General features: G+C 43.2%; 1 protein-coding gene across 8 annotated transcripts in view; it reads right to left on the bottom strand.

Annotated features, from left to right (window-relative positions):
• The window catches only part of LOC140430308 (Fanconi anemia core complex-associated protein 24-like), a 400,826-nt gene that overhangs the window by 223,911 nt on the left and 151,098 nt on the right, over window positions 1-25,817 (bottom strand). The window contains exon 1 of one of the 8 annotated variants that reach the window (XM_072517745.1): window positions 21,179-21,934. The exons of the other annotated variants lie outside the window; for them this stretch is intronic. The gene's annotated coding sequence lies outside the window, so the exon portion shown is untranslated. Of the gene's footprint in view, window positions 1-21,178; window positions 21,935-25,817 lie in introns of those variants that run through there. 8 annotated transcript variants of the gene reach the window in all.

Raw genomic sequence — 25,817 nt, 5'->3', positions numbered from 1 at the left:
ACTGTATTTCAGTCTCTAGCTGAGCCAGTCTACATGGTTAATATCGCCCAACATGCACTGTATTTCAGTCTCTAACTGAGCCAGTCTACATGGTTAATATCTCCCAACATGCACTGTATTTCAGTCTCTAACTGAGCCAGTCTACATGGTTAATATCTCCCAACATGCACTGTATTTCAGTCTCTAACTGAGTCAGTCTACATGGTTAATATCTCCCAACATGCACTGTATTTCAGTCTCTAACTGAGCCAGTCTACATGGTTAATATCGCCCAACATGCACTGTATTTCAGTCTCTAACTGAGTCAGTCTACATGGTTAATATCTCCCAACATGCACTGTATTTCAGTCTCTAACTGAGCCAGTCTACATGGTTAATATCTCCCAACATGCACTGTATGTCAGTCTCTAACTGAGCCAGTCTACATGGTTAATATCTCCCAACATGCACTGTATTTCAGTCTCTAACTGAGCCAGTCTACATGGTTAATATCTCCCAACATGCACTGTATGTCAGTCTCTAACTGAGCCAGTCTACATGGTTAATATCTCCCAACATGCACTGTATGTCAGTCTCTAACTGAGCCAGTCTACATGGTTAATATCTCCCAACATGCACTGTATGTCAGTCTCTAACTGAGCCAGTCTACATGGTTAATATCTCCCAACATGCACTGTATTTCAGTCTCTAACTGAGCCAGTCTACATGGTTAATATCTCCCAACATGCACTGTATTTCAGTCTCTAACTGAGCCAGTCTACATGGTTAATATCTCCCAACATGCACTGTATTTCAGTCTCTAACTGAGCCAGTCTACATGGTTAATATCTCCCAACATGCACTGTATTTCAGTCTCTAACTGAGCCAGTCTACATGGTTAATATCTCCCAACATGCACTGTATGTCAGTCTCTAACTGAGCCAGTCTACATGGTTAATATCTCCCAACATGCACTGTATGTCAGTCTCTAACTGAGCCAGTCTACATGGTTAATATCTCCCAACATGCACTGTATGTCAGTCTCTAACTGAGCCAGTCTACATGGTTAATATCTCCCAACATGCACTGTATTTCAGTCTCTAACTGAGTCAGTCTACATGGTTAATATCGCCCAACATGCACTGTATGTCAGTCTCTAACTGAGCCAGTCTACATGGTTAATATCTCCCAACATGCACTGTATTTCAGTCTCTAACTGAGCCAGTCTACATGGTTAATATCTCCCAACATGCACTGTATGTCAGTCTCTAACTGAGCCAGTCTACATGGTTAATATCTCCCAACATGCACTGTATTTCAGTCTCTAACTGAGCAAGTCTACATGGTTAATATCTCCCAACATGCACTGTATGTCAGTCTCTAACTGAGCCAGTCTACATGGTTAATATCTCCCAACATGCACTGTATTTCAGTCTCTAACTGAGCCAGTCTACATGGGTAATATCTCCCAACATGCACTGTATGTCAGTCTCTAACTGAGCCAGTCTACATGGTTAATATCTCCCAACATGCACTGTATTTCAGTCTCTAACTGAGCCAGTCTACATGGTTAATATCTCCCAACATGCACTGTATTTCAGTCTCTAACTGAGCCAGTCTACATGGTTAATATCTCCCAACATGCACTGTATTTCAGTCTCTAACTGAGCCAGTCTACATGGGTAATATCTCCCAACATGCACTGTATGTCAGTCTCTAACTGAGCCAGTCTACATGGTTAATATCTCCCAACATGCACTGTATTTCAGTCTCTAACTGAGCCAGTCTACATGGTTAATATCTCCCAACATGCACTGTATTTCAGTCTCTAACTGAGCCAGTCTACATGGTTAATATCTCCCAACATGCACTGTATTTCAGTCTCTAACTGAGCCAGTCTACATGGTTAATATCTCCCAACATGCACTGTATTTCAGTCTCTAACTGAGCCAGTCTACATGGTTAATATCTCCCAACATGCACTGTATTTCAGTCTCTAGCTGAGCCAGTCTACATGGTTAATATCTCCCAACATGCACTGTATTTCAGTCTCTAGCTGAGCCAGTCTACATGGTTAATATCTCCCAACATGCACTGTATTTCAGTCTCTAACTGAGCCAGTCTACATGGTTAATATCTCCCAACATGCACTGTATTTCAGTCTCTAACTGAGCCAGTCTACATGGGTAATATCTCCCAACATGCACTGTATGTCAGTCTCTAACTGAGCCAGTCTACATGGTTAATATCTCCCAACATGCACTGTATTTCAGTCTCTAACTGAGCCAGTCTACATGGTTAATATCTCCCAACATGCACTGTATTTCAGTCTCTAACTGAGCCAGTCTACATGGTTAATATCTCCCAACATGCACTGTATTTCAGTCTCTAACTGAGCCAGTCTACATGGTTAATATCTCCCAACATGCACTGTATTTCAGTCTCTAACTGAGCCAGTCTACATGGTTAATATCTCCCAACATGCACTGTATTTCAGTCTCTAGCTGAGCCAGTCTACATGGTTAATATCTCCCAACATGCACTGTATTTCAGTCTCTAGCTGAGCCAGTCTACATGGTTAATATCTCCCAACATGCACTGTATTTCAGTCTCTAACTGAGCCAGTCTACATGGTTAATATCTCCCAACATGCACTGTATGTCAGTCTCTAGCTGAGCCAGTCTACATGGTTCATATCTCCCAACATGCACTGTATGTCAGTCTCTAACTGAGCCAGTCTACATGGTTAATATCGCCCAACATGCACTGTATTTCAGTCTCTAACTGAGCCAGTCTACATGGTTAATATCTCCCAACATGCACTGTATTTCAGTCTCTAACTGAGCCAGTCTACATGGTTAATATCGCCCAACATGCACTGTATGTCAGTCTCTAACTGAGCCAGTCTACATGGTTAATATCTCCCAACATGCACTGTATGTCAGTCTCTACCTGAGCCAGTCTACATGGTTAATATCGCCCAACATGCACTGTATTTCAGTCTCTAACTGAGCCAGTCTACATGGTTAATATCGCCCAACATGCACTGTATTTCAGTCTCTAACTGAGCCAGTCTACATGGTTAATATCGCCCAACATGCACTGTATTTCAGTCTCTAACTGAGCCAGTCTACATGGTTAATATCGCCCAACATGCACTGTATTTCAGTCTCTAACTGAGCCAGTCTACATGGTTAATATCGCCCAACATGCACTGTATTTCAGTCTCTAGCTGAGCCAGTCTACATGGTTAATATCTCCCAACATGCACTGTATGTCAGTCTCTAGCTGAGCCAGTCTACATGGTTAATATCTCCCAACATGCACTGTATTTCAGTCTCTAACTGAGCCAGTCTACATGGTTAATATCTCCCAACATGCACTGTATGTCAGTCTCTAGCTGAGCCAGTCTACATGGTTAATATCTCCCAACATGCACTGTATTTCAGTCTCTAACTGAGCCAGTCTACATGGTTAATATCGCCCAACATGCACTGTATTTCAGTCTCTAACTGAGCCAGTCTACATGGTTAATATCTCCCAACATGCACTGTATTTCAGTCTCTAACTGAGCCAGTCTACATGGTTAATATCTCCCAACATGCACTGTATTTCAGTCTCTAACTGAGCCAGTCTACATGGTTAATATCTCCCAACATGCACTGTATTTCAGTCTCTAACTGAGCCAGTCTACATGGTTAATATCTCCCAACATGCACTGTATGTCAGTCTCTAGCTGAGCCAGTCTACATGGTTAATATCTCCCAACATGCACTGTATGTCAGTCTCTAACTGAGCCAGTCTACATGGTTAATATCTCCCAACATGCACTGTATTTCAGTCTCTAACTGAGCCAGTCTACATGGTTAATATCTCCCAACATGCACTGTATGTCAGTCTCTAACTGAGCCAGTCTACATGGTTAATATCTCCCAACATGCACTGTATTTCAGTCTCTAACTGAGCCAGTCTACATGGTTAATATCGCCCAACATGCGCTGTATGTCAGTCTCTAACTGAGCCAGTCTACATGGTTAATATCTCCCAACATGCACTGTATTTCAGTCTCTAACTGAGCCAGTCTACATGGTTAATATCTCCCAACATGCACTGTATTTCAGTCTCTAACTGAGCCAGTCTACATGGTTAATATCTCCCAACATGCACTGTATGTCAGTCTCTAACTGAGCCAGTCTACATGGTTAATATCTCCCAACATGCACTGTATTTCAGTCTCTAACTGAGTCAGTCTACATGGTTAATATCTCCCAACATGCACTGTATTTCAGTCTCTAACTGAGTCAGTCTACATGGTTAATATCTCCCAACATGCACTGTATTTCAGTCTCTAACTGAGTCAGTCTACATGGTTAATATCTCCCAACATGCACTGTATTTCAGTCTCTAACTGAGCCAGTCTACATGGTTAATATCGCCCAACATGCGCTGTATGTCAGTCTCTAACTGAGCCAGTCTACATGGTTAATATCTCCCAACATGCACTGTATGTCAGTCTCTAACTGAGCCAGTCTACATGGTTAATATCTCCCAACATGCACTGTATTTCAGTCTCTAACTGAGCCAGTCTACATGGTTAATATCTCCCAACATGCACTGTATGTCAGTCTCTAACTGAGCCAGTCTACATGGTTAATATCTCCCAACATGCGCTGAATTTCAGTCTCTAACTGAGCCAGTCTACATGGTTAGTATCGCCCAACATGCGCTGTATGTCAGTCTCTAACTGAGCCAGTCTACATGGTTAATATCTCCCAACATGCACTGTATGTCAGTCTCTAGCTGAGCCAGTCTACATGGTTAATATCTCCCAACATGCCCTGTATTTCAGTCTCTAACTGAGCCAGTCTACATGGTTAATATCTCCCAACATGCACTGTATTTCAGTCTCTAACTGAGCCAGTCTACATGGTTAATATCCCCCAACATGCACTGTATTTCAGTCTCTAACTGAGCCAGTCTACATGGTTAATATCTCCCAACATGCACTGTATTTCAGTCTCTAACTGAGCCAGTCTACATGGTTAATATCTCCCAACATGCACTGTATTTCAGTCTCTAACTGAGCCAGTCTACATGGTTAATATCTCCCAACATGCACTGTATGTCAGTCTCTAACTGAGCCAGTCTACATGGTTAATATCTCCCAACATGCGCTGTATGTCAGTCTCTAACTGAGCCAGTCTACATGGTTAATATCTCCCAACATGCACTGTATGTCAGTCTCTAACTGAGCCAGTCTACATGGTTAATATCTCCCAACATGCGCTGAATTTCAGTCTCTAACTGAGCCAGTCTACATGGTTAATATCGCCCAACATGCGCTGTATGTCAGTCTCTAACTGAGCCAGTCTACATGGTTAATATCTCCCAACATGCACTGTATGTCAATCTCTAGCTGAGTCAGTCTACATGGTTAATATCCCCCACCATGCACTGTATTTCAGTCTCTAACTGAGCCAGTCTACATGGTTAATATCTCCCAACATGCACTGTATTTCAGACTCTAACTGAGCCAGTTTACATGGTTAATATCTCCCAACATGCACTGTATTTCAGTCTCTAACTGAGCCAGTCTACATGGTTAATATCTCCCAACATGCACTGCATGTCAGTCTCTAACTGAGCCAGTCTACATGGTTAATATCTCCCAACATGCGCTGTATGTCAGTCTCTAACTGAGCCAGTCTACATGGTTAATATCTCCCAACATGCACTGTATGTCAGTCTCTAACTGAGCCAGTCTACATGGTTAATATCTCCCAACATGCACTGTATTTCAGTCTCTAACTGAGCCAGTCTACATGGGTAATATCTCCCAACATGCACTGTATTTCAGTCTCTAACTGAGCCAGTCTACATGGGTAATATCTCCCAACATGCACTGTATTTCAGTCTCTAACTGAGCCAGTCTACATGGTTAATATCTCCCAACATGCACTGTATGTCAGTCTCTAACTGAGCCAGTCTACATGGATAATATCGCCCAACATGTGCTGTATGTCAGTCTCTAACTGAGCGAGTCTACATGGTTAATATCTCCCAACATGCACTGTATGTCAGTCTCTAGCTGAGCCAGTCTACATGGTTAATATCTCCCAACATGCGCTGTATTTCAGTCTCTAACTGAGCCAGTCTACATGGTTAATATCTCCCAACATGCACTGTATGTCAGTCTCTAACTGAGCCAGTCTACATGGTTAATATCTCCCAACATGCGCTGTATGTCAGTCTCTAACTGAGCCAGTCTACATGGTTAATATCTCCCAACATGCACTGTATGTCAGTCTCTAACTGAGCCAGTCTACATGGTTAATATCGCCCAACATGCACTGTATTTCAGTCTCTAACTGAGCCAGTCTACATGGGTAATATCTCCCAACATGCACTGTATGTCAGTCTCTAACTGAGCCAGTCTACATGGTTAATATCTCCCAACATGCACTGTATGTCAGTCTCTAACTGAGCCAGTCTACATGGTTAATATCTCCCAACATGCACTGTATTTCAGTCTCTAACTGATCCAGTCTACATGGGTAATATCTCCCAACATGCGCTGAATTTCAGTCTCTAACTGAGCCAGTCTACATGGTTAATATCGCCCAACATGTGCTGTATGTCAGTCTCTAACTGCGCGAGTCTACATGGTTAATATCTCCCAACATGCACTGTATGTCAGTCTCTAGCTGAGCCAGTCTACATGGTTAATATCTCCCAACATGCGCTGTATTTCAGTCTCTAACTGAGCCAGTCTACATGGTTAATATCTCCCAACATGCACTGTATGTCAGTCTCTAACTGAGCCAGTCTACATGGTTAATATCTCCCAACATGCGCTGTATGTCAGTCTCTAACTGAGCCAGTCTACATGGTTAATATCTCCCAACATGCACTGTATGTCAGTCTCTAACTGAGCCAGTCTACATGGTTAATATCTCCCAACATGCACTGTATTTCAGTCTCTAACTGAGCCAGTCTACATGGGTAATATCTCCCAACATGCACTGTATTTCAGTCTCTAACTGAGCCAGTCTACATGGTTAATATCTCCCAACATGCACTGTATGTCAGTCTCTAACTGAGCCAGTCTACATGGGTAATATCTCCCAACATGCACTGTATTTCAGTCTCTAACTGAGCCAGTCTACATGGTTAATATCTCCCAACATGCACTGTATTTCAGTCTCTAGCTGAGCCAGTCTACATGGTTAATATCTCCCAACATGCACTGTATTTCAGTCTCTAGCTGAGCCAGTCTACATGGTTAATATCTCCCAACATGCACTGTATTTCAGTCTCTAGCTGAGCCAGTCTACATGGTTAATATCTCCCAACATGCACTGTATTTCAGTCTCTAACTGAGCCAGTCTACATGGTTAATATCTCCCAACATGCACTGTATGTCAGTCTCTAACTGAGCCAGTCTACATGGTTAATATCTCCCAACATGCACTGTATTTCAGTCTCTAACTGAGCCAGTCTACATGGTTAATATCTCCCAACATGCACTGTATGTCAGTCTCTAACTGAGCCAGTCTACATGGTTAATATCGCCCAACATGCACTGTATGTCAGTCTCTAACTGAGCCAGTCTACATGGTTAATATCTCCCAACATGCACTGTATGTCAGTCTCTAACTGAGCCAGTCTATATGGTTAATATCTCCCAACATGCACTGTATTTCAGTCTCTAACTGAGCCAGTCTACATGGTTAATATCTCCCAACATGCACTGTATTTCAGTCTCTAGCTGAGCCAGTCTACATGGTTAATATCTCCCAACATGCACTGTATGTCAGTCTCTAACTGAGCCAGTCTACATGGTTAATATCTCCCAACATGCACTGTATTTCAGTCTCTAACTGAGCCAGTCTACATGGTTAATATCTCCCAACATGCACTGTATTTCAGTCTCTAACTGAGCCAGTCTACATGGTTAATATCTCCCAACATGCACTGTATTTCAGTCTCTAGCTGAGCCAGTCTACATGGTTAATATCGCCCAACATGCACTGTATTTCAGTCTCTAACTGAGCCAGTCTACATGGTTAATATCTCCCAACATGCACTGTATTTCAGTCTCTAACTGAGCCAGTCTACATGGTTAATATCTCCCAACATGCACTGTATTTCAGTCTCTAACTGAGCCAGTCTACATGGTTAATATCTCCCAACATGCACTGTATGTCAGTCTCTAGCTGAGCCAGTCTACATGGTTAATATCTCCCAACATGCACTGTATTTCATTCTCTAACTGAGCCAGTCTACATGGTTAATATCTCCCAACATGCACTGTATTTCAGTCTCTAACTGAGCCAGTCTACATGGTTAATATCTCCCAACATGCACTGTATTTCAGTCTCTAACTGAGCCAGTCTACATGGTTAATATCTCCCAACATGCACTGTATTTCAGTCTCTAACTGAGCCAGTCTACATGGTTAATATCTCCCAACATGCACTGTATGTCAGTCTCTAACTGAGCCAGTCTACATGGTTAATATCTCCCAACATGCACTGTATGTCAGTCTCTAACTGAGCCAGTCTACATGGTTAATATCTCCCAACATGCACTGTATTTCAGTCTCTAACTGAGCCAGTCTACATGGGTAATATCTCCCAACATGCACTGTATTTCAGTCTCTAACTGAGCCAGTCTACATGGGTAATATCTCCCAACATGCACTGTATTTCAGTCTCTAACTGAGCCAGTCTACATGGTTAATATCTCCCAACATGCACTGTATGTCAGTCTCTAACTGAGCCAGTCTACATGGTTAATATCTCCCAACATGCGCTGAATTTCAGTCTCTAACTGAGCCAGTCTACATGGTTAATATCGCCCAACATGTGCTGTATGTCAGTCTCTAACTGAGCGAGTCTACATGGTTAATATCTCCCAACATGCGCTGTATGTCAGTCTCTAACTGAGCCAGTCTACATGGTTAATATCTCCCAACATGCACTGTATGTCAGTCTCTAACTGAGCCAGTCTACATGGTTAATATCTCCCAACATGCACTGTATTTCAGTCTCTAACTGAGCCAGTCTACATGGGTAATATCTCCCAACATGCACTGTATTTCAGTCTCTAACTGAGCCAGTCTACATGGTTAATATCTCCCAACATGCACTGTATGTCAGTCTCTAACTGAGCCAGTCTACATGGGTAATATCTCCCAACATGCACTGTATTTCAGTCTCTAACTGAGCCAGTCTACATGGTTAATATCTCCCAACATGCGCTGTATGTCAGTCTCTAACTGAGCCAGTCTACATGGGTAATATCTCCCAACATGCACTGTATTTCAGTCTCTAGCTGAGCCGGTCTACATGGTTAATATCTCCCAACATGCACTGTATTTCAGTCTCTAGCTGAGCCAGTCTACATGGTTAATATCTCCCAACATGCGCTGTATTTCAGTCTCTAACTGAGCCAGTCTACATGGTTAATATCTCCCAACATGCACTGTATTTCAGTCTCTAACTGAGCCAGTCTACATGGTTAATATCTCCCAACATGCACTGTATTTCAGTCTCTAGCTGAGCCAGTCTACATGGTTAATATCTCCCAACATGCACTGTATTTCAGTCTCTAACTGAGCCAGTCTACATGGTTAATATCTCCCAACATGCACTGTATGTCAGTCTCTAACTGAGCCAGTCTACATGGTTAATATCGCCCAACATGCACTGTATTTCAGTCTCTAACTGAGCCAGTCTACATGGTTAATATCTCCCAACATGCACTGTATTTCAGTCTCTAGCTGAGCCAGTCTACATGGTTAATATCTCCCAACATGCACTGTATTTCAGTCTCTAGCTGAGCCAGTCTACATGGTTAATATCTCCCAACATGCACTGTATTTCAGTCTCTAACTGAGCCAGTCTACATGGTTAATATCTCCCAACATGCACTGTATGTCAGTCTCTAACTGAGCCAGTCTACATGGTTAATATCTCCCAACATGCACTGTATTTCAGTCTCTAACTGAGCCAGTCTACATGATTAATATCTCCCAACATGCACTGTATGTCAGTCTCTAACTGAGCCAGTCTACATGGTTAATATCTCCCAACATGCACTGTATTTCAGTCTCTAACTGAGCCAGTCTACATGGTTAATATCTCCCAACATGCACTGTATTTCAGTCTCTAGCTGAGCCAGTCTACATGGTTAATATCTCCCAACATGCACTGTATTTCAGTCTCTAACTGAGCCAGTCTACATGGTTAATATCTCCCAACATGCACTGTATGTCAGTCTCTAACTGAGCCAGTCTACATGGTTAATATCTCCCAACATGCACTGTATTTCAGTCTCTAACTGAGCCAGTCTACATGGTTAATATCTCCCAACATGCACTGTATTTCAGTCTCTAACTGAGCCAGTCTACATGGTTAATATCTCCCAACATGCACTGTATTTCAGTCTCTAACTGAGCCAGTCTACATGGTTAATATCTCCCAACATGCACTGTATGTCAGTCTCTAACTGAGCCAGTCTACATGGTTAATATCTCCCAACATGCACTGTATTTCAGTCTCTAACTGAGCCAGTCTACATGGTTAATATCGCCCAACATGCACTGTATTTCAGTCTCTAACTGAGCCAGTCTACATGGTTAATATCTCCCAACATGCACTGTATTTCAGTCTCTAACTGAGCCAGTCTACATGGTTAATATCGCCCAACATGCACTGTATTTCAGTCTCTAACTGAGCCAGTCTACATGGTTAATATCTCCCAACATGCACTGTATTTCAGTCTCTAACTGAGCCAGTCTACATGGTTAATATCTCCCAACATGCACTGTATTTCAGTCTCTAACTGAGTCAGTCTACATGGTTAATATCTCCCAACATGCACTGTATGTCAGTCTCTAACTGAGCCAGTCTACATGGTTAATATCTCCCAACATGCACTGTATGTCAGTCTCTAACTGAGCCAGTCTACATGGTTAATATCTCCCAACATGCACTGTATTTCAGTCTCTAACTGAGCCAGTCTACATGGTTAATATCGCCCAACATGCACTGTATTTCAGTCTCTAACTGAGCCAGTCTACATGGTTAATATCCCCCACCATGCACTGTATTTCAGTCTCTAACTGAGCCAGTCTACATGGTTAATATCCCCCAACATGCACTGTATGTCAGTCTCTAACTGAGCCAGTCTACATGGTTAATATCTCACAACATGCGCTGTATTTCAGTCTCTAACTGAGTCAGTCTACATGGTTAATATCTCCCAACATGCACTGTATGTCAGTCTCTAACTGAGCCAGTCTACATGGTTAATATCTCCCAACATGCGCTGTATTTCAGTCTCTAAGTGAGTCAGTCTACATGGTTAATATCTCCCAACATGCACTGTATGTCAGTCTCTAACTGAGCCAGTCTACATGGTTAATATCTCCCAACATGCACTGTATGTCAGTCTCTAACTGAGCCAGTCTACATGCTTAATATCTCCCAACATGCACTGTATTTCAGTCTCTAACTGAGCCAGTCTACATGGTTAATATCGCCCAACATGCACTGTATGTCAGTCTCTAACTGAGCCAGTCTACATGGTTAATATCTCCCAACATGCACTGTATGTCAGTCTCTAACTGAGCCAGTCTACATGGTTAATATCTCCCAACATGCACTGTATTTCAGTCTCTAACTGAGCCAGTCTACATGGTTAATATCTCCCAACATGCACTGTATTTCAGTCTCTAACTGAGCCAGTCTACATGGTTAATATCTCCCAACATGCACTGTATTTCAGTCTCTAACTGAGCCAGTCTACATGGTTAATATCTCCCAACATGCACTGTATGTCAGTCTCTAACTGAGCCAGTCTACATGGTTAATATCTCCCAACATGCACTGTATTTCAGTCTCTAACTGAGCCAGTCTACATGGTTAATATCTCCCAACATGCACTGTATGTCAGTCTCTAACTGAGCCAGTCTACATGGGTAATATCTCCCAACATGCACTGTATGTCAGTCTCTAACTGAGCCAGTCTACATGGTTAATATCTCCCAACATGCACTGTATGTCAGTCTCTAACTGAGCCAGTCTACATGGTTAATATCTCCCAACATGCACTGTATTTCAGTCTCTAACTGAGCCAGTCTACATGGTTAATATCTCCCAACATGCACTGTATGTCAGTCTCTAACTGAGCCAGTCTACATGGGTAATATCTCCCAACATGCACTGTATGTCAGTCTCTAACTGAGCCAGTCTACATGGTTAATATCTCCCAACATGCACTGTATTTCAGTCTCTAACTGAGCCAGTCTACATGGGTAATATCGCCCAACATGCACTGTATTTCAGTCTCTAACTGAGCCAGTCTACATGGTTAATATCTCCCAACATGCACTGTATGTCAGTCTCTAACTGAGCCAGTCTACATGGTTAATATCTCCCAACATGCACTGTATGTCAGTCTCTAACTGAGCCAGTCTACATGGTTAATATCTCCCAACATGCACTGTATTTCAGTCTCTAACTGAGCCAGTCTACATGGTTAATATCTCCCAACATGCACTGTATGTCAGTCTCTAACTGAGCCAGTCTACATGGTTAATATCTCCCAACATGCACTGTATTTCAGTCTCTAACTGAGCCAGTCTACATGGTTAATATCTCCCAACATGCACTGTATTTCAGTCTCTAACTGAGCCAGTCTACATGGTTAATATCTCCCAACATGCACTGTATGTCAGTCTCTAACTGAGCCAGTCTACATGGTTAATATCTCCCAACATGCACTGTATGTCAGTCTCTAACTGAGCCAGTCTACATGGTTAATATCTCCCAACATGCACTGTATGTCAGTCTCTAACTGAGCCAGTCTACATGGTTAATATCTCCCAACATGCACTGTATTTCAGTCTCTAACTGAGCCAGTCTACATGGGTAATATCTCCCAACATGCACTGTATGTCAGTCTCTAACTGAGCCAGTCTACATGGTTAATATCTCCCAACATGCACTGTATTTCAGTCTCTAACTGAGCCAGTCTACATGGTTAATATCTCCCAACATGCACTGCATGTCAGTCTCTAACTGAGCCAGTCTACATGGTTAATATCTCCCAACATGCGCTGTATGTCAGTCTCTAACTGAGCCAGTCTACATGGTTAATATCTCCCAACATGCACTGTATGTCAGTCTCTAACTGAGCCAGTCTACATGGTTAATATCTCCCAACATGCACTGTATTTCAGTCTCTAACTGAGCCAGTCTACATGGGTAATATCTCCCAACATGCACTGTATTTCAGTCTCTAACTGAGCCAGTCTACATGGGTAATATCTCCCAACATGCACTGTATTTCAGTCTCTAACTGAGCCAGTCTACATGGTTAATATCTCCCAACATGCACTGTATGTCAGTCTCTAACTGAGCCAGTCTACATGGATAATATCGCCCAACATGTGCTGTATGTCAGTCTCTAACTGAGCGAGTCTACATGGTTAATATCTCCCAACATGCACTGTATGTCAGTCTCTAGCTGAGCCAGTCTACATGGTTAATATCTCCCAACATGCGCTGTATTTCAGTCTCTAACTGAGCCAGTCTACATGGTTAATATCTCCCAACATGCACTGTATGTCAGTCTCTAACTGAGCCAGTCTACATGGTTAATATCTCCCAACATGCGCTGTATGTCAGTCTCTAGCTGAGCCAGTCTACATGGTTAATATCTCCCAACATGCACTGTATTTCAGTCTCTAACTGAGCCAGTCTACATGGTTAATATCTCCCAACATGCACTGTATGTCAGTCTCTAACTGAGCCAGTCTACATGGTTAATATCTCCCAACATGCACTGTATTTCAGTCTCTAACTGAGCCAGTCTACATGATTAATATCTCCCAACATGCACTGTATGTCAGTCTCTAACTGAGCCAGTCTACATGGTTAATATCTCCCAACATGCACTGTATTTCAGTCTCTAACTGAGCCAGTCTACATGGTTAATATCTCCCAACATGCACTGTATTTCAGTCTCTAGCTGAGCCAGTCTACATGGTTAATATCTCCCAACATGCACTGTATTTCAGTCTCTAACTGAGCCAGTCTACATGGTTAATATCTCCCAACATGCACTGTATGTCAGTCTCTAACTGAGCCAGTCTACATGGTTAATATCTCCCAACATGCACTGTATTTCAGTCTCTAACTGAGCCAGTCTACATGGTTAATATCTCCCAACATGCACTGTATTTCAGTCTCTAACTGAGCCAGTCTACATGGTTAATATCTCCCAACATGCACTGTATTTCAGTCTCTAACTGAGCCAGTCTACATGGTTAATATCTCCCAACATGCACTGTATGTCAGTCTCTAACTGAGCCAGTCTACATGGTTAATATCTCCCAACATGCACTGTATTTCAGTCTCTAACTGAGCCAGTCTACATGGTTAATATCGCCCAACATGCACTGTATTTCAGTCTCTAACTGAGCCAGTCTACATGGTTAATATCTCCCAACATGCACTGTATTTCAGTCTCTAACTGAGCCAGTCTACATGGTTTATATCGCCCAACATGCACTGTATTTCAGTCTCTAACTGAGCCAGTCTACATGGTTAATATCTCCCAACATGCACTGTATTTCAGTCTCTAACTGAGCCAGTCTACATGGTTAATATCTCCCAACATGCACTGTATTTCAGTCTCTAACTGAGTCAGTCTACATGGTTAATATCTCCCAACATGCACTGTATGTCAGTCTCTAACTGAGCCAGTCTACATGGTTAATATCTCCCAACATGCACTGTATGTCAGTCTCTAACTGAGCCAGTCTACATGGTTAATATCTCCCAACATGCACTGTATTTCAGTCTCTAACTGAGCCAGTCTACATGGTTAATATCGCCCAACATGCACTGTATTTCAGTCTCTAACTGAGCCAGTCTACATGGTTAATATCCCCCACCATGCACTGTATTTCAGTCTCTAACTGAGCCAGTCTACATGGTTAATATCCCCCAACATGCACTGTATGTCAGTCTCTAACTGAGCCAGTCTACATGGTTAATATCTCACAACATGCGCTGTATTTCAGTCTCTAACTGAGTCAGTCTACATGGTTAATATCTCCCAACATGCACTGTATGTCAGTCTCTAACTGAGCCAGTCTACATGGTTAATATCTCCCAACATGCGCTGTATTTCAGTCTCTAAGTGAGTCAGTCTACATGGTTAATATCTCCCAACATGCACTGTATGTCAGTCTCTAACTGAGCCAGTCTACATGGTTAATATCTCCCAACATGCACTGTATGTCAGTCTCTAACTGAGCCAGTCTACATGCTTAATATCTCCCAACATGCACTGTATTTCAGTCTCTAACTGAGCCAGTCTACATGGTTAATATCGCCCAACATGCACTGTATGTCAGTCTCTAACTGAGCCAGTCTACATGGTTAATATCTCCCAACATGCACTGTATGTCAGTCTCTAACTGAGCCAGTCTACATGGTTAATATCTCCCAACATGCACTGTATTTCAGTCTCTAACTGAGCCAGTCTACATGGTTAATATCTCCCAACATGCACTGTATTTCAGTCTCTAACTGAGCCAGTCTACATGGTTAATATCTCCCAACATGCACTGTATTTCAGTCTCTAACTGAGCCAGTCTACATGGTTAATATCTCCCAACATGCACTGTATGTCAGTCTCTAACTGAGCCAGTCTACATGGTTAATATCTCCCAACATGCACTGTATTTCAGTCTCTAACTGAGCCAGTCTACATGGTTAATATCTCCCAACATGCACTGTATGTCAGTCTCTAACTGAGCCAGTCTACATGGGTAATATCTCCCAACATGCACTGTATGTCAGTCTCTAACTGAGCCAGTCTACATGGTTAATATCTCCCAACATGCACTGTATGTCAGTCTCTAACTGAGCCAGTCTACATGGTTAATATCTCCCAACATGCACTGTATTTCAGTCTCTAACTGAGCCAGTCTACATGGTTAATATCTCCCAACATGCACTGTATGTCAGTCTCTAACTGAGCCAGTCTACATGGGTAATATCTCCCAACATGCACTGTATGTCAGTCTCTAACTGAGCCAGTCTACATGGTTAATATCTCCCAACATGCACTGTATTTCAGTCTCTAACTGAGCCAGTCTACATGGGTAATATCGCCCAACATGCACTGTATTTCAGTCTCTAACTGAGCCAGTCTACATGGTTAATATCTCCCAACATGCACTGTATGTCAGTCTCTAACTGAGCCAGTCTACATGGTTAATATCTCCCAACATGCACTGTATGTCAGTCTCTAACTGAGCCAGTCTACATGGTTAATATCTCCCAACATGCACTGTATTTCAGTCTCTAACTGAGCCAGTCTACATGGTTAATATCTCCCAACATGCACTGTATGTCAGTCTCTAACTGAGCCAGTCTACATGGTTAATATCTCCCAACATGCACTGTATTTCAGTCTCTAACTGAGCCAGTCTACATGGTTAATATCTCCCAACATGCACTGTATTTCAGTCTCTAACTGAGCCAGTCTACATGGTTAATATCTCCCAACATGCACTGTATGTCAGTCTCTAACTGAGCCAGTCTACATGGTTAATATCTCCCAACATGCACTGTATGTCAGTCTCTAACTGAGCCAGTCTACATGGTTAATATCTCCCAACATGCACTGTATGTCAGTCTCTAACTGAGCCAGTCTACATGGTTAATATCTCCCAACATGCACTGTATTTCAGTCTCTAACTGAGCCAGTCTACATGGGTAATATCTCCCAACATGCACTGTATGTCAGTCTCTAACTGAGCCAGTCTACATGGTTAATATCTCCCAACATGCACTGTATTTCAGTCTCTAACTGAGCCAGTCTACATGGTTAATATCTCCCAACATGCACTGCATGTCAGTCTCTAACTGAGCCAGTCTACATGGTTAATATCTCCCAACATGCGCTGTATGTCAGTCTCTAACTGAGCCAGTCTACATGGTTAATATCTCCCAACATGCACTGTATGTCAGTCTCTAACTGAGCCAGTCTACATGGTTAATATCTCCCAACATGCACTGTATTTCAGTCTCTAACTGAGCCAGTCTACATGGTTAATATCTCCCAACATGCACTGTATTTCAGTCTCTAACTGAGCCAGTCTACATGGTTAATATCTCCCAACATGCACTGTATTTCAGTCTCTAACTGAGCCAGTCTACATGGTTAATATCTCCCAACATGCACTGTATGTCAGTCTCTAACTGAGCCAGTCTACATGGTTAATATCTCCCAACATGCACTGTATTTCAGTCTCTAACTGAGCCAGTCTACATGGTTAATATCTCCCAACATGCACTGTATGTCAGTCTCTAACTGAGCCAGTCTACATGGGTAATATCTCCCAACATGCACTGTATGTCAGTCTCTAACTGAGCCAGTCTACATGGTTAATATCTCCCAACATGCACTGTATGTCAGTCTCTAACTGAGCCAGTCTACATGGTTAATATCTCCCAACATGCACTGTATTTCAGTCTCTAACTGAGCCAGTCTACATGGTTAATATCTCCCAACATGCACTGTATGTCAGTCTCTAACTGAGCCAGTCTACATGGGTAATATCTCCCAACATGCACTGTATGTCAGTCTCTAACTGAGCCAGTCTACATGGTTAATATCTCCCAACATGCACTGTATTTCAGTCTCTAACTGAGCCAGTCTACATGGGTAATATCGCCCAACATGCACTGTATTTCAGTCTCTAACTGAGCCAGTCTACATGGTTAATATCTCCCAACATGCACTGTATGTCAGTCTCTAACTGAGCCAGTCTACATGGTTAATATCTCCCAACATGCACTGTATGTCAGTCTCTAACTGAGCCAGTCTACATGGTTAATATCTCCCAACATGCACTGTATTTCAGTCTCTAACTGAGCCAGTCTACATGGTTAATATCTCCCAACATGCACTGTATGTCAGTCTCTAACTGAGCCAGTCTACATGGTTAATATCTCCCAACATGCACTGTATTTCAGTCTCTAACTGAGCCAGTCTACATGGTTAATATCTCCCAACATGCACTGTATTTCAGTCTCTAACTGAGCCAGTCTACATGGTTAATATCTCCCAAACATGCACTGTATGTCAGTCTCTAACTGAGCCAGTCTACATGGTTAATATCTCCCAACATGCACTGTATGTCAGTCTCTAACTGAGCCAGTCTACATGGTTAATATCTCCCAACATGCACTGTATGTCAGTCTCTAACTGAGCCAGTCTACATGGTTAATATCTCCCAACATGCACTGTATTTCAGTCTCTAACTGAGCCAGTCTACATGGGTAATATCTCCCAACATGCACTGTATGTCAGTCTCTAACTGAGCCAGTCTACATGGTTAATATCTCCCAACATGCACTGTATTTCAGTCTCTAACTGAGCCAGTCTACATGGTTAATATCTCCCAACATGCACTGCATGTCAGTCTCTAACTGAGCCAGTCTACATGGTTAATATCTCCCAACATGCGCTGTATGTCAGTCTCTAACTGAGCCAGTCTACATGGTTAATATCTCCCAACATGCACTGTATGTCAGTCTCTAACTGAGCCAGTCTACATGGTTAATATCTCCCAACATGCACTGTATTTCAGTCTCTAACTGAGCCAGTCTACATGGGTAATATCTCCCAACATGCACTGTATTTCAGTCTCTAACTGAGCCAGTCTACATGGGTAATATCTCCCAACATGCACTGTATTTCAGTCTCTAACTGAGCCAGTCTACATGGTTAATATCTCCCAACATGCACTGTATGTCAGTCTCTAACTGAGCCAGTCTACATGGATAATATCGCCCAACATGTGCTGTATGTCAGTCTCTAACTGAGCGAGTCTACATGGTTAATATCTCCCAACATGCACTGTATGTCAGTCTCTAGCTGAGCCAGTCTACATGGTTAATATCTCCCAACATGCGCTGTATTTCAGTCTCTAACTGAGCCAGTCTACATGGTTAATATCTCCCAACATGCACTGTATGTCAGTCTCTAACTGAGCCAGTCTACATGGTTAATATCTCCCAACATGCGCTGTATGTCAGTCTCTAGCTGAGCCAGTCTACATGGTTAATATCTCCCAACATGCACTGTATTTCAGTCTCTAACTGAGCCAGTCTACATGGTTAATATCTCCCAACATGCACTGTATGTCAGTCTCTAACTGAGCCAGTCTACATGGTTAATATCTCCCAACATGCACTGTATTTCAGTCTCTAACTGAGCCAGTCTACATGATTAATATCTCCCAACATGCACTGTATGTCAGTCTCTAACTGAGCCAGTCTACATGGTTAATATCTCCCAACATGCACTGTATTTCAGTCTCTAACTGAGCCAGTCTACATGGTTAATATCTCCCAACATGCACTGTATTTCAGTCTCTAGCTGAGCCAGTCTACATGGTTAATATCTCCCAACATGCACTGTATTTCAGTCTCTAACTGAGCCAGTCTACATGGTTAATATCTCCCAACATGCACTGTATGTCAGTCTCTAACTGAGCCAGTCTACATGGTTAATATCTCCCAACATGCACTGTATTTCAGTCTCTAACTGAGCCAGTCTACATGGTTAATATCTCCCAACATGCACTGTATTTCAGTCTCTAACTGAGCCAGTCTACATGGTTAATATCTCCCAACATGCACTGTATTTCAGTCTCTAACTGAGCCAGTCTACATGGTTAATATCTCCCAACATGCACTGTATGTCAGTCTCTAACTGAGCCAGTCTACATGGTTAATATCTCCCAACATGCACTGTATTTCAGTCTCTAACTGAGCCAGTCTACATGGTTAATATCGCCCAACATGCACTGTATTTCAGTCTCTAACTGAGCCAGTCTACATGGTTAATATCTCCCAACATGCACTGTATTTCAGTCTCTAACTGAGCCAGTCTACATGGTTAATATCGCCCAACATGCACTGTATTTCAGTCTCTAACTGAGCCAGTCTACATGGTTAATATCTCCCAACATGCACTGTATTTCAGTCTCTAACTGAGCCAGTCTACATGGTTAATATCTCCCAACATGCACTGTATTTCAGTCTCTAACTGAGTCAGTCTACATGGTTAATATCTCCCAACATGCACTGTATGTCAGTCTCTAACTGAGCCAGTCTACATGGTTAATATCTCCCAACATGCACTGTATGTCAGTCTCTAACTGAGCCAGTCTACATGGTTAATATCTCCCAACATGCACTGTATTTCAGTCTCTAACTGAGCCAGTCTACATGGTTAATATCGCCCAACATGCACTGTATTTCAGTCTCTAACTGAGCCAGTCTACATGGTTAATATCCCCCGCCATGCACTGTATTTCAGTCTCTAACTGAGCCAGTCTACATGGTTAATATCCCCCAACATGCACTGTATGTCAGTCTCTAACTGAGCCAGTCTACATGGTTAATATCTCACAACATGCGCTGTATTTCAGTCTCTAACTGAGTCAGTCTACATGGTTAATATCTCCCAACATGCACTGTATGTCAGTCTCTAACTGAGCCAGTCTACATGGTTAATATCTCCCAACATGCGCTGTATTTCAGTCTCTAACTGAGCCAGTCTACATGGTTTTATTCAAGACGGATGTGGCTTTATTGGTTCAATTTCTTATGGCTACATCATGGTTAGTTGAGTGACCCCTGGGGTTTCCTTACAACTCTTATCTTTAATATCTTCTCTGTTCATCTGTTGATAGATTTGGGCCATTGTTTTAGAACCCCTCTAATATCTTCAAACAGTGCCTTGTGTTCACTCTCTACAAAATCAAAGACAATTGTGTTTGCCGTGTCAGGTTTCTGATTGTCTAAATTAGTAAAGGGCACTCTGAATGAGTTTCTTCTGCATTTCTGATTCTTTCCATCCCTCGCATAATGCAGCCAGTCTTCTCCGATTGTCCAATGAATGTTTATCCAAATTCTTCTGCAGACAAACTACCAGCAGCATGGCCAATGCTGAGGGAGACATTTGGTTCACTTTGAATCAATAAACACCCGCCAGCCCCTCCAGTTTTGCATTCTCTCTTTTCCTTCACATGGTTATTTTGTGATGGGAAAGATGGGGCTTCAATCTTCGCCAAGTTGATGGGTTTTACAGCTTTTACCTCTTCATCAGAGTCTTCATAATCACAGCCCTCATCTCCATCTAGTAATACGGACTGATCCAATTTGTGCGTTCTCGATTTAAACTGTTCTTCTTTACTGTCAGAATCAGAGGCTGGCACGCTATTGGCTCCATGAACTTTCTGGTTGTTAAAAGATGAGGTTGCGGAATCGTTAAATTGAATCATTAAATGGTTTCCATCCAGCTTCCTCATAATTTTCAAAAGAAATTGATTGCTGATTATTTCATCTCCTTTGCTATTTGCCTCCTTTAACTTGGAAGAGGCACCGTAGACCTTTAAAAGGATGTGGGTTAATCAGCTGTTCACTTGGTGTCACTTCACAGTCTTTACTATCCTCGTCCTAAATAGCTGATGCCATGTTATGTATATTTTCCTTCAAAACAGTCATGCTCTGGAAAATATTTGCACCTGAAGTGGATGGCAATGGATTTACTGCATGAGGCTGTCACAAATTACTTTTAGAAAAGTCCAAATCACTTCTTTCTTCCAACTTTCTGTCTTCTTTCCCAGCTTTGGACAAATTACTTGTCCTTTGTTGAAGATCAGTCAGTGACAGGTCTATTCAGTAGCAGCTGTTATCATTGCTTCATAATCAGAACCAAAATTGGGTTCAGAACTCTGGTCTCACTCTTCATCACTATTATCACTATTAAATTCAGACTGGAACAGGAGCTCGAGTGTGGCGACTAGGGGCTTTTCACAGTAACTTCATTGCAGTAACTTCATTGCAGTGTTAATGTAAGTCTACTTGTGACAATGATAAAGATTATTGTTATTAATGAGAACTATAATGAAATATGCAGCGAATACATAACTATTAACTAATTCCTAACTCCCCACTTTAACTTGCCTCTCAAGCCGCTACACATACACACACACACACAGACAAACACACATGCACAAGACAGACAAACACAGAGAGGTGGAAAGGGGTAAAATAATAAGCAAATGGAAAAAGTAAGTCTGTGTTTCGGGTGGTAGCCTTCAGCAGCTGAGTCCTCTTCAAAGCTTACGTGTCCATTAATCCAACTTGACTTAAAGATACATGTCCATTAATCATCCCTGGATCAAAAATAACAGCAAGGACTTCTGGTGGCGGCGATGAGGTGAACAGTCGCACATGCAGTGGCTCCTCCCTGGGGATTTGGTTTGTCGGCCCTTTCTAAACGTCAACGGTTGATTTTTGGGAAGAAATTGGTGTTTTATAGAATGAGATTCCCTCTTTCGAGTGCGTCGCTCGAGGGGGATGTTTTATGAGTATGGAGAAAAGACCAGCCGTCTGTTAGCTCACCAGCTGAAGGGGGAGGCTGCCTCCGGGGAGATAGTTCAGGTTAGGGACTCGGATAGGTGTTTGGTTTCTGCCCCCGGGGAGGTTAATGAGGTGTTTGAGCCCGTTTACTGTGGGCGGGACGGCTGAGCCTCCAGAGCAGGATTCGATAATGTTGCAATTTGTGGATAGGTTGACCTTCCCTGACTCGGAACAGGAGAGAAGGCGGGAGCAGGAGGCGCTGATTGGCAGGAGAATTGTATTTGTTTAACACAGACTGTAAAGTACCAGGTCCGGATGGATTCCTTATTGAGCTTTATGAACAGTTTGCTGGTCTGTTGATTCTACTTCTGTCTGATGTGTTAATGATTGTGTTCCGGGGATGTTACCGGCCACACTAGCGTGCAGGCATCTATTTCCTTGATTCTGAAAAAGGACAAGGACCCCAAGGAGCGTGGGTCTTACCGACCTAATTCTCTGCTAAATGCTGAAGCCAAGTTGTTGGCTACGGTGTTGGCTACGGTGTTGGCAACTCATTTGGAGCCCTACCTGCCAGGGATGAGTTCGGTGGAGCAGACAGGGTTTGGTTCCGGCCAACAGTAGGAGTTGCTGAATGTGGTGTTGTCGCGCTCCTCAGTGACTGGCCAGAGGGGATTATTTCGATGGATGTGGAAAAAGCTTTCGACGGGGTTTGAGTTATAAGGAGAGGCCGGATAGACTGGGACTTTTTTCCCTGGAGCGTAGGAGGCTTAGGGGTGATCTTATAGAGGTCAATAAAATAATGACGAGCATAGATAAGATAGATAGTCGACATCTTTTCCCAAAGGTAGGAGAGTCTAAAACTAGAGGCATAGGTTTAAGGTGAGACGGGAGAGATACAAAAGGGTCCAGAGGGGTAATTATTGTCTGGAACGTGCTGCAGTGGTAGAGGCGGGTACAATTTTGTCTTTTAAAAAGCATTTAGACAGTTACATGGGCAGGGTGGGTATAGAGGGATATGGGCCAAATGCGGGCAAGTGGGACTAGCTTAGTGCTAGAAACTGGGCGGCATGGACAAGCTGGGCCGAAGGGCCTGTTTCCATGCTGTAAACCTCTGGGACTCAATTCGAGATTTGGGGGGTGTTTGGCTTTGGGCCAAAGTTTATACCTTGGATTCGGCTTTTGTGTATGCCCCCCCCCCTTCCGCCCCGGAGTGTCTGTCCTAATGCCCTGAGCTCGGCGTATTTTCAGCTGACCAGGGGCGCAAGGCAGAAGTGCTCAATATCTCCGTTCTTACCTGCCTTAGCAATTGAGCTGATAGCCATCTCGCTGAGATCATCTGCCAGTTGGAGCGGGGTAGACCGTGGAGGGAGGGAACATAGGGTGACCTGTGACCTTCTTATATTCGGATGATTTGCTGTTACACAGCATGGACCCACTCTCCAGCGTGGGGAGATAATGGAGGTGCTCAGGGAGTTTGGCTCCTTTTCAGGGTATAAGCTAAACCTGGGCAAGACTGATTGTTCCCAGAGAACCCCCCAGGGAGGGGAGCGGATCTGGGGAAGCTACATTTTCATCCGGACAGGATTGGTTCCCTTATCTGGGAATTCAGGTGGCCCATGATTGGGCCTCGCTCCATCAACTTAACTTGGTCAGTCTGGTGAATGGGGTGAAGGCTGATTTGAAGAGGTGGGATGTCCTTTCTCTGACCTTGGCAGGAAGAGTACAGATGGTGGGGATGAATATTCTCCCAAGCTTTTGTTTCTATTCCAGTGTCTCCCAGTCTTTATTTCTAATGCTTTCCTTGGTCGAGTCAGTTAGTTAATTTCTACTTTTGTTTGGGTGAGTAATACACCTCAGGTTCGTGGGGCATTTCTGCAAAGGTATGGACATTCGGGAAGGTGGGCACTAACTAATCTGCTGTGTTATTCTGGGCGGCATCATTGAGAAGGTACGGAGGTGGTTTACAGATCCGGACTCTACATGAGGGTGGATGGACGAGGCTTTGTGAGGGCCCTTGTTCCTGCTCCACTCCCGTTCGGTCCGGTTAAATTTTCGCCGAGCCCAGTGGCAATTGCCCGTTCGTGGATTTGGAATCACTTTAGGCAGCATTTAAAAAAAATAAATTTACAGTATCCCATTATTTTTTTCCAATTAAGGGGCAATTTAACGTGGCCAATCCACCTACCCCGCACATCTTTGGATTGTGGGGATGAGACCCACGCAAACACGGGGAGAATGTGCAAACTCCACACGGACAGTGACCCGGGGACAGGATCGAACCCGGGACCTCAGCACCGTGAGGCAGCAGTGCTAACCACTGCGCCACCATGTCGCCCCTGGGCAGCATTTTAAGTTAGGCTCTATATTGCTGTTGGTGCCTATTGTAGGAACCATAGGTTTGTGCCGTGTGGTTTAGATTCAACATTCGGGTCATAAGGGAGGGAGGGGTTGGAGTGTTCAGGGATATGTTTCGAGAGGGTACGTCTGCCGGGTCTAGATGAGATTTCCAGTTGTTGAGGGGGAATATATTTGGATACTTTCAGCTGTGCGATTTTGTACGTAAGGAGCTCTCTCTGTTTCTCAATCCTCTATCTGTGCTAATAAATTACCCACAAATCCATGAGCCAGTATCTTGCCTATTAACCTCTGGTGTTGCTCTGTAATGAATACTGATTCCCCATTATCTGCCCTATTAGTTACTGTAGCGGTCCTCCTATTCATCCCCTTACTTAACCTTGTACTTTGTAGTATCACTTTTGATAATAATAATAATCGCTTATTGTCACAAGGTGTTACTGACCCACGGGTTATTAATGGAAGTTAGGTGAATTGGCCGTGCTAAGTTGCCCCTTCGTGTCCAAAGTGTTAGGTGTGGATGGGCTGATCCACCCTTCATCTGGGAACCAGGTCTGGATGGTCGACATGCCAGAAATTGAGGAGAGGAAGTGAGGAACTCAGAAGTTACAAAAGGGAACACTGTGCTAGACTTCGAATGGCGGAACTCAGACTTTTTCACACCGGAGAGATCGGTGGGACTCGGTTCGATTGGCTGGCTGGTGGTCAATAAACTGGACAAAAAGCTGTATTCTGCCCGGTAACAGGCGGTGATTGGATTCTACTCCAGTGGGATGATTTTCAGAGAACCAAGGACAGTTGATACTGGACTTTCAGAGGCTAGGAGCTGCTCTCTGTCTCTCTTGAAAAGCTGCAGAGCTGTACTGAGACCTGAATGAATCTACAGCGAAAATCATTACCGATTGAAAGCACAACCTGCAAACGGAAAGCCTAAATTGAAGGACCATGATGTGGAGATGCCGGCGTTGGACTGGGGTGAGCACAATACGAAATCTCACAACACCAGGTTAAAGT

This window comes from Scyliorhinus torazame, chromosome 10 (assembly GCF_047496885.1).
Source record: "Scyliorhinus torazame isolate Kashiwa2021f chromosome 10, sScyTor2.1, whole genome shotgun sequence".
Classification (NCBI taxonomy): Eukaryota; Metazoa; Chordata; class Chondrichthyes; order Carcharhiniformes; family Scyliorhinidae; genus Scyliorhinus; species Scyliorhinus torazame.
The sequence above is the reverse complement of the archived record's forward strand: the minus strand, read 5'-3'. Positions and strand labels throughout refer to the sequence as shown.